The sequence below is a fragment of the Triticum aestivum genome, chromosome 7B (genome assembly GCF_018294505.1).
Source record: "Triticum aestivum cultivar Chinese Spring chromosome 7B, IWGSC CS RefSeq v2.1, whole genome shotgun sequence".
Classification (NCBI taxonomy): domain Eukaryota; kingdom Viridiplantae; phylum Streptophyta; class Magnoliopsida; order Poales; family Poaceae; genus Triticum; species Triticum aestivum.
Genome location: NC_057813.1, coordinates 427,446,934 through 427,455,684, shown reverse-complemented (window position 1 = coordinate 427,455,684; position 8,751 = coordinate 427,446,934).

Here is an 8,751-nt window from a genome sequence, read left to right as displayed (position 1 = left end):
ATGGCCACTTAGATGCAAGGTTTAAATATTCTACAACCCCCAAACATGAAAACAAAAGGTATGGCAGTGAAGTACAGATAGAGAATACAAAACATGAACACTGATCTACTACCAGAAACCACTAGAATATCACTAAAACAGCATGGCAAAAATGCAATTGATAACAGTATCACAGACAACAGAATTTCACTTAACATGGCAGAAACAACATCAGGTTGCAATATTTAGAGCTAGTAAAATACATGTTACAGGAATCCATCATGGAAAACTTTAGCATGGCATGCTAGTGCTAAATGCACTTAACAAAACCCTCTTATTGAACTTGTTCCAAAGATCTACAGAAATGATGATATCATCAATGCAAACGTGGTAAGTGATATGAATGATTTCAGACTTGGAAGAATATGCATGGCATGACAAAACAGATTCACTTAGGCCTGTTTACAAGCTGGTGGCACTCATCATAGTGCACTTCATCGCATAGAATAAAATCTAGCATGAAGTAGACATGAAAAAGAAGCTACACATGTGCTAAACAATCACATAGCATATTTGCATAATTAACACATAACAGACAAAACAACAACATGATGTAAAATGACATGTGTGCAAACTTGCTCAAATGCAGAAAATAATTCCACCGATGGATTTTTGGGATTTTTGTACCAAAAAATCAAATATAATATGCCTAGGTTGTAGTAGAAAAATCTCCACAAATATGCGAAAACATAACCTGCCTAAAATGGAAAAAATACAGAAAAGGCAACTTCCATGAATGGAATGTCCAGAATAAGACTTGCCCTAATAGGAAAGATTCCGTCTGCCCGAAACGAAATATTCGCTGGGAATAAAAAAAGAAAAAGAGGAAAAGGGGAGAGGGGATGACATGTGGGACCTGGCCCCTGATTCACCGACAAGTGGGTCCCACGGGGTCCCACATGGCAGTGGCTGCGTGGCTGGCTTCCAAACCAGAGGAAGCAGAGGAGCGGGCCTACACGGGCGCAGAGCAGCGGAGGGGCTCGCCGGAGTTGCCTCTGGTGGCCTATCGGAACGACGGAGGGGCGCATGAGGGTCGCTAGAGGATACCGCATCCGCGGGTGTTACAAAATGCACCGAACAACGACGGAAGCGTCGGCGGCGACGTGCTACAGAGTCGGAACGGCGAGGATGGAGGCTACGAAGCGGGGGAGCTAAACGGGCAGCAGCGAGCACGGCTCGAGCGACTGCAACATGGGGGACACGCCGTACATGCGTGACAAGCAAAAGGGGGCCGGAGCTCTCGCCGGAGACGAGGTCCGACTACGGCGCGTTCGGGTGCTCATGGCAGCATAAGGCGGAGCGTGCTACCGAGAGGGAAAGGGGGACGGGGAGGTGCGCAAGGTCACCATGAACACAATAGGGTTCTCGGCTTGGCGTGAAGGGGACGGAGACGACGGCGAGGGCGATCGAATAGCTGTGGTGGCCAAGGTTGTCAGAATCGTGATCTTGAATCGGATCGGAGCTTCCATGGTAGGATCGCAAATCATAGAATCTTCACTATCAGAATCGTAGAAACGTAGATTCTAAGAACTAAAATCGTAGAATCATAGGGGTTAGTTTGGATCATAAAGTCGTATAATCGTATGACAGAATCGCGATTCTGACAACCTTGGTGGTGGCTGGAGTCAAAGACGAGGAAGAAGACGATGCTATGATGGGTTCCAGCTCCATGTAGTCGACATCATGGACGAAGAGGACGTCGAGGAAGAAGAGGGACATGGTCGGTGAGGCTGAGGATGACGATGAGCACGCTGGCAACGAGGCCGCGCTCTCAGATGCGCTCGGGCATGGCGTAGAATGGCGGATCTGGTGGTTCCCACTCCTGACGGGGGCGACTAGAGGTAGAGGGAAACCCTAGAAGGCGCAGAGACCTGGAGTGGGGGGTTAAAAGGGGCGAGGGCGAGCTGGTGGAGCACGTCGTCGTGCTCGTGCTCAATGTCCCCATGGTGAAGGCAAGAGGAGAGGGAAAAGGTGGGTGCGGGCTACTAGGGCTCGCTGACTAGCGTGGCCCGGAAGGCCACATGGGTGCGAGGCAGAGGGAGGTGAGCGGGTTCGTGCGTGAGAAAAGGAAGACACTACTAGGAAAAGGGCTATAGATAGGATTGATACTAATGGCGCACCTTGTAAGCAGTGCGCCACTACTATATACTAATGGCGCACCTGTCGGAGGTGCGCCATTAGTGTGGAAGACACTAATGGCGCACCAGGCACAAGGTGCGCCACTAGTATTGAATTTTTTTTCCATTTTCCATACACTCTAATGGCGCATGGTGCCAAAGTGCACCATTACTAGTTCTACCAAGTAATGGCGCACCTTGTAAGCAGTGCGCCATTAGTATATAATTTTTTTTTACTTTTTGGCAAAATTGCTAATGGCGCACCGTGTATATTTTCATGGACACTTTTTGATCTCGATCTCGATCCCACCCGCACCCTCCCCCGCTAGCTCCACCGCCGCCGCCGACCCACCGCAACCCTCCCCCGCTCCGCCGCCGCCGACGAGCACCCGACCCCCCCGCACCCTCCCCCGCTCCACCGCCGCCAATGGGCACCCCCTGCACCCTCCCCCGCTCCACCGCCGTCGCCGATGATATTTCCAAGTAACAAATTTGAACATATTTTTAAAAAAAATTATTACTGTTTAAAAAAAAATATTACTGTTATGATTTAAACAAGTTTGAACATATTTAAACACAAATAAATATAAAAAACAGCATTTAAATGCATAAAACAATATTGGGGAGCCTAGGAATCGAACCAAGGACCTCCGGGTGTGTGTGCTGCGTGCTGACCAGTCGGGCTAGTGGGTGGGTTCTGTTGTAAACAAGTTTGAACATATTTAAACACAAATAAATATAAAAAACAGCATTTAAAATGCATAAAAAAAATTGGGGAGCCTAGGAAACGAACCCAGGACCTCCTGGTGTGTGTGCTGCGTGCTGACCAGTCGGGCTAGTGGGTGGGTTCTGTTGTAGATAGGGTTAGGTTGTAGATAGGGCTAGTGGGCTAGATTAAAACAAAATTCTAATGGCGCACCGAGGGCTGGTGTGCCATTAGAATAGTCATACTTATGGCGCACGAGATGGTGGTGCGCCATTAGAATAGTCGTACACTAATTAAATCCCCAATCTCTCTAATCTCTCCCCTGCCTCATCGATCTCACCCGCTGCCCCCCCCCCCCCCCGTGTTCGCCGTCCCCCTCGCCGCCTTCGCCGTCCCTGAGCCGAGCCCTGAAGCTGCGCCCCCGCCTGCCTCCTCCTCTCTTCTCCTGCGACCTCCCCCTACCCCCTCTCAACCGCCCCATCCCCTCAGCGCCGCCTGCCATCTCCCCGAACCCTAGCTCCGCCGGCGTCGGGGACGACCACCTCACCAGGCCGCAGGCCCTCAAGCCCCATGCCGTCCTCGGCCTCGCCCTCTCCACCGGCGGCACCCCTTCCTCCGCCCCTGTAGCGCAGCAGCAGCAGTAAACAGCCAGGTAAGATGATGATGCATTTTCATTTAGTCTTTATATTTGTACTACTTGTTTGTTGTGAAGCTAAGATGATGAGGACATGGAGCCTGTCTAGCTTAATTTTCAGTGCCATAGTGTGGTTTTGGAAGAAGATGAAAACACTGTGATAATATAGTGCAAAGCTATTGACACTGTGATAACACTAGAAAACCAAAAGATTTCTCACAACTGTCGAAAATACCAGTCTACTTGTCAATGGACCAGTGGCTGATATGCTGCGTGTGCTTAAACATATTTGCCATGCAGCACATTATGTGGCACTTCCCAGAAAGGCTATCAGGAACTAGATTCTGCTTGCCAAGATGGCTGACACAGTACCAAAATCTAGTTGGCTCTCCACCGATGGAAAGCCTTTTGGACGGCAGCACCTTTTTGTGCTACAAAATTGAAGTTAGGTTTTGTGGATATAGCTCGCTGAGACTGAACCTATTTGGGGCCCAATACTAGCTCTTTAGAGGGTATACTACTTTCTTTTCTTATCTTAAAACATGCTACAAGGGGCAAAGCATGGATGGTTGCCTTTCGGGTGCATCATCCCACTAACCCGGCCCGACTGATGGCACTATCAACTTGTCTTTATCTCCATTTTTCTTGAGCACACACCTATCATGTATCATGTATGTAGTAGCAACATGCTGATGGGGAGGTGTAGCAGGATCATGACAAAATCAGCTGTTATCTTATTCCAAGATGCACATTTCCTCTGAAACTGACTGAACTGTTCTTAATTTTGCAGGTAGAGGGCAAGATAATTTGTTGGTTGTTTGCTGTCATGTTGTTATTACTTCCATTAGGGTATCTATTGGTTCATTAACCTTTCTAACATCTGCATATTTCAGGTTTCTGAGGAGGTAAAGGAAGTGAAGTTCAGACAGTGCAGCAGCAACAACACCTTCAAGGTGAGATATATGTTCCTATTTATCTTTTTTTGCTCAAGTTCTTTAGTACATCATATAATATAGAGAAGTGCAGATCAAGTGGTACTTGTGATGATGTTGTAGGTACCCCGAGAGGCCCTTGAGTTTGCCGGAATGTCGATTAACTTCCGTTTCGGCAAATTCGGGTACTCCATATGTCCTATTTTCAGCAAAGGTAATGCTGAAATTTTCAGTGAATTTTAGCATTACTTTGCTAAAAATAGGACATATGGGGTACTTGCGACTAATGCCTGTTATCATGCATGGGTACTAATTGGTCTCTTCTGCTACTTATCAGAGATGGCGGGAAGCAGCCACCACCGATCTGCGACACCGCAGTACGAGTTGGATGCTTCCGAGTTCTTCACTATCATATTTGAGGCTTCAGTATCATCCATGACGCAGGTATATAAAACGAGAGATCTCCCCTTCACCCATCTTATTATGATATCTGTTGTTTGCTACATCACTCATTGTCCCAAACTGCAGAGGCTGCCTGACAGTTTTATGAACATGCTGATGGGTGAAGATCCGCCAAATAATGTGAAGCTGCGACAGGCCGGCAGCGGGTTTCGCAGGCAGTGGGATGTGCAGTTGGTGATCAAGAAGGGCCACATGTACTTGTCTCGTGGGTGGGAGAAGTTCTACCATGCCTACGACCTGCAGCTGGGGTACTTCCTTCTCTTCAGGTACGACGACGACGCCAACATGCTCATCGTGAAGGTGTTCAACAAGACTATGTGTCGCTTGCGCTACGCTGCCAATGATGATGCCGGTACGTTCTGCCTCTTCTTATTCCTCTACATTTGGCTTTGTCTCACATAGATTGTTAACGGTCATTGTTGCATTTTGGACAGGTAATGGGAGCAGCAGTAGCGACACTGGCTACAGCCAAAGCAGCAGCGACTATGGCTGTAGCGAAAGCAGCAGGGATTCTGGCTGTAGCGAAAGCAGCAGCGATTCTGGCTGTAGCGAAAGCAGCAGCGATTCTGGCAGCAGCATAGACAACAAGAAGGATGATCTGGAGTGGAGTGCGGGAGAAGAGGAGCAGAGTGAGGATGAGGAGCTGCAGGATGACGATGGGCATCAGGCTAAGGATGACCTAGCGCTGGTGGTGGCTGACCAAGGGCAAGAGATGGTGGTGGCTGACCATGGGCAAGAGATGGTGGTGGCTGACCATGGGCAAGAGATGGAGGTGGCTGAGGATGACCTAGCGATGGTCGTGCCTGAAGGTGGCCTCGTGATGGTGGTGGTGCCTGACAATGACCACACACCAGTGGTGGCGCCGGCGATCCCACAGCTTGGCGACATGACCACGCCAATTGTGGTAGAAGACTACATCCCACTGCCTCCACCGCCTCGCCGCTCTAGGCGCATCAGGGAGAGGAAGGAGAAGAAGGAGAAGAACAATGCATGAGAACTGAACTTTGTCAGGTATGTCAGATCTCCTATAGGTTAGCTATCCAAAATGATATATATATACTTAGTTACCTATGTTATCTCTAATATGCTTAGTTTCCTATAGGTTAGCTTCATTTTTACCTAAGTTGGCTCTAATATACTAACTTAGAGCTTATATGCTTAGTTTCCTATAGGTTAGCTCCAAAATAACTTATGTTAGCACAAAATGATCAAGTTTACATAATAAGCTTATAGTCTTTTTCTTATTCTTCTTCTTTTCCAAAATGACATAGGTTAGCTTCATTTTACCTAAGTTGGCTCTAATATACTAACTTAGAGCTTATATGCTTAGTTTCCTATAGGTTAGCTCCAAAATAACTTATCTTAGCACAAAATGATCAAGTTTACATAATAAGCTTATAGTCTTCTTCTTATTCTTCTTCTTTTCCAAAACTCTTCTTATTCTTCTTCTAGTGTTCTTCTTCTTCTAGTATTCTTCTAGTCTTCTTCTTTTTCTTCTTCTAACTTCTTGTTTATCATTTTGCAGATTTGATTTAATTGACGGAAGCTTGCATGGATGGAGTGCTTCTTTTCCATTTGTGTTTTTATTTTGTAAGAATGTGAAACTTTTGTGAATTGATGGATAACGGTGTTGGATGAACAATGTGAAACTTTTGTAATATGTAACGACGAACTATGTGTTGGCTATGTATGTATATATGATGAAACTTGTGTGTTGGATATGATTGTTATATGGATGCTTGTTGTATATATATGTGATGAATATCTCATATGTGAAATAGTGACCTGAGATTAAGAAAAAACAAAAAAAAATAAAAAAATTGTTACTAATGGCGCACTACCATGTGGTGCGCTATAAGTATAGTAGATAATAGTGGCGCACTGTGGGCAATACTAATGGCGCACTACATAGTGCGCCATTAGAATACCAGATTCTAATGGCGCACCAGTGGTGCGCCATTAGTAAAGAATTCTAGTGGCGTGATACTAATGGCGCACTGGTAATGCACCATTAGTAGGCAAAACCAGTGCGCCATTAGTAGGCCTTTTCCTAGTAGTGAGAGGCGGGTGACATGCGGGGTTGTAGTTGGGCTGCGAGCGCGGGCTAGCTGAGCCGAGCTGGTGCCGAGGCCCAGGCGACTGCTGCTGCTACCGGGCTGCGCTGTTGCTGCTGCTCTCTTCTCTTCTCTTTTCTTCAGACAAAAAATTAGAGAGAAAAGCACACGGGAATTGGAGAGGAATTTGAGAATAATGAAAATATACTCAAGCTCCTGGAATTGTTCTCTATTTAGTAAAATTGATTTGGACAATTTTAGAGGTAGAAAAATAAAATAAGTTTGAATAAAATTCAAATTTGGCACATTTTTGAACCCAACCAAATCAACTCCAAATGGAATGAAATTTGACAGAGAGGTTTAGGACATGGTGCAAGATTTATAGGGAGAAGATGTGCATTAATGGAGGAGTGAAAATGGCACTTGCCAAATGAAAATGGAAGAAAGGGGTAGGAGGGAGTGTTGGTGCATGGATCACCCATGAAGCATGCAACAATACAACATGCATGAAAACAATCACACAATGCACATGATGAGGATGAATGCAAAATGACAAGAGGCAGAGATGCAAATGACAAAGGTAAGCATGGCAATGCAATAAGAAACAAAACAAAAAACCCAAAAAGGAAACACAAAATATGGGACCACTTGGAATTGATGAAGAACAAGATGGATATATTGCCAATATTGGGAAATGTTACAAATGGGGTGCTACACATCCTCTCTTTCGTCTTCAATCCATCGATGGATTTACTTGAGGCTATATTTTTATTCAGCACTTGATATGTGTTATGCTTGGGCATCTTGTATGATATGAGTCCTTGCTTTTTAGTTTGCCAGAATCATCCTTGCTGTACACACCTTTTGAGAGGGACACACATTAATCATGAATTTATTAGAATACTCTATGTGCTTCTGATACGTCTCCAGTATCTACTTTTCCTAACGCTTTTCCTCTTGTTTTGGACTCTAATTTGCATGATTTGAATGAAAATAATCCCAGACTGACGCTGTTTTCAATAGAACTACCATGGTGTTGTTTTTTGTGCAGAAATAAAAGTTCTCGGAATGGAACGAAACTCTGCGAGGATTTTTATACAATAAAATGAGAATTTCTGGAGCCAAGAACCACCGGAGGGGGGCACCTGGGTGGTCACAACCCACCAGGGCGCCCCCTCCAGGCGCGCCCAGTTGGGTTGTCCCCACCTTGTGGCCCCACAGACCCTGAAACCTATGCTATAAAATCATATCTTTTCAGAAAAAATCAGGGAGAAAAAATTATCGCGTTCCACGGGATGGAGCCACCGTCACCTCTTGTTCTTCATCGGGAGGCCAGATATGGAGTCCGTTTGGGGCTCCGGAGAGGGGGATCTTCAATCTTCGTCATCACCAACCCTTCTCCATCGCCAATTCCATGATGCTCCCACCAGGAGTGAGTAATTCCTTTGTAGGCTCGCTGGTCGGTGAGGAGTTGGATGAGATTCATCATGTAATCTAGTTAGTTTTGTTAGGGATTTATCCCTAGTATCCACTACGTTCTGAGATTGGTGTTGCTATGACTTTGCCATGCTTAATGCTTGTCACTTTGGGCCCAGGTGCCATGATTTCAGATCTGAACCATTTATGTTATCACCATTATATCCATGTTCTAGATCCGATCTTGAAAGTTATAGTCACCTACTACGTGTTACTAGTAGAAGGCCCGTGCATTGCAACGGGCTGCATTGGCGACTTCTTTTATACCATTAAAGCGCCTGTCTTTCTTCCTTTCTTCCTTCCTACAACTAAAAATGTTTCTCGGAGTGAT